This window comes from Frankliniella occidentalis, unplaced genomic scaffold, assembly GCF_000697945.3.
Source record: "Frankliniella occidentalis isolate FOCC.00 unplaced genomic scaffold, Focc_3.1 Scaffold166, whole genome shotgun sequence".
NCBI lineage: Eukaryota > Metazoa > Arthropoda > Insecta > Thysanoptera > Thripidae > Frankliniella > Frankliniella occidentalis.
This window is the reverse complement of record NW_026267292.1, coordinates 335,593-337,694: the sequence shown is the minus strand read 5'-3', so window position 1 is coordinate 337,694 and position 2,102 is coordinate 335,593.

The following is a 2,102-nucleotide window of genomic DNA, read 5'->3' as shown; positions in this document are numbered from 1 at the left end:
CCGCCCCGCCCCGCCCCGCTCCGCCCACGCCGCGATGAGCCGCTGAATGGGTGGTTGTCGTGCTGGCTGAATGGCCATGATTGGTCCAGGGGCAGGGGTCGGAGAACGGGAGGGGAGTGTCCACGGATTCTGCCCGTAGGTGAACAACGGCACTGGACCAGACACTGGGGGTGAGCGGACTTCAGTCGCCGGACTCAGTAATTTAGGTTACTGCAGTCAACCACTTGGGGCACCTTTCTAGTTTTCTATGTCACGCTGCACGCTGCACGCTGTGCAAATGCTAGAGCGAGGGTTGTCGCCTGAGTGGTGATTGAGAAACTTCGATCTTTCGTAGTGAGGATTCCTAATTTTAACCTCACTAAATTTGAGTGATAGTTAAGAATGTCACTCAGAGTAAGAGCGAGATTTCAAAATTGTAATTTGAATGGAGTCAGGGACAAAATCTTCCTTGTAATAGGCAATAAGGATGACTTAAATCGCCTGAATTCTCACAGAGGACCCCTTCCCTCTCTATATTCTATATATTCCCCCTCCCCTCTCCAGGATGGCCGGAAAGCGCACCTCCAGGCGCTTGAATACCCGTCCTCTATCCCCGTACTCAATCGCTGCCTGCTGCGTGCCACCAGGCGACGTCGGGAGCTCAACTCTCCCTTCCCCGTTCGCTTTTGACGGTGCTGTTTTCGGACGGAGGCTTGGAGAGACACCCCCGCCCCCCTCTACCTTCTCTTATCGCTTACCGGGTGACCACTTCTCGAGCCACGCCACCCTCTCTAGTGAATCCGGACGGTCTTGTTTTTGCCGGGGGCGCTTTCTGGGAGGATGAGCCGAACGGCAGGCAGCAGGTCGAGGCCGTGGCGGAGAGAGAGAGAGAGAGAGAGAGATAGATAGATAGAGAGAGAGACAATAGCAAAAGAGGGGCACGCCCGCCCGCTCACCTTATCCTGGCTGAGAGCGCTGAGCGGGTAGATAGATCCACCCGGTGCCTCTTCTTGTTATTTTCCTATTTTTTCTCTTATCTCTTACCTATCGACTCAAATCCTTTCCTCGCTGATCGTCAAACCCCTAAACCGCTTGGCCGCGCGCCTTCTTCTCCTCCTCAACCTCCGCGTCCTCGTCCTCGTCCTCGCCCAACTCGCCCACTTCTGTTCCCGCGAACATGGAGTTGCCTAGAGGGCAGACGTCGACACCGCTCGCTGCACACAGGTGTATTGAGCGGATTTTTGCCTCACTTTTCTGGCAGAAACTGCTCAGGCTTTTAGCTTGCCGTTCCCGCTCTTTCTTGCCTTGTAAAGGAAAGGGCTGGGGAGGGGAGGTTAACGACTCGTGTGTCACGCTGTGTCGTGTACGCCCGAGGCGGCGCCACTCCACGCCACGCCGCGCCCCGACTTGAAATCCTTTCGGCGGCCAAACGAATTTCCCAGAGTGCCACGAAATGGTGCACTTATCTTCACCAAATGATCGCAGAGATCTAATTTTTTCTTCTCCTTTTTCAATGACTATTTTTTTAAGAAGATGATACCCTTAAACAGCGAATCTATAACTCATAAATTTACTTAAGTAATATTAAGGTGTCAGCTATCTTTAACTATCGATAATTAAAGAGACTGACTGACTGTTGCTAGACTAGCAAACAACGTGAGGTGTCGTGAATAATGATGAGCTCGATGGCGAGTTAGGCGAGTGTGGCGTCGCGCCAGGGTTGGGGAGAGGGACTAGAAACATATTGTTTCGGTAGGGCGGGAGTGGGCAGTGCAGTGGAAAGGGAGTACGGGGGAGTTGCGGTAGAACTGCGGAGAGGCAGTCGCAGGAGATGAGGCCACCATGACGTCACGGGCTTCTCGGCAGGCTTCTGCTGTGACACCCCGTGACGCACTCTGCACTGCCACCGACACATTGCGCCATCCTGCTCGCCCCGGCTCGCCGCATATGCTACTCTAGAAGTATGGCTCTCTGACGAGCTATCTTCGAGCAGTCAAGTAGAATAATGGCACCCAGTATGGCCACCTAGCCCACAGTCCACAGCTGCTCGTGGCCAGCCCACCGGGCTCACAGTCCACAGCTGCTCGTGGCCAACCCACCTGGCCCACAGTCCACAGCTGCTC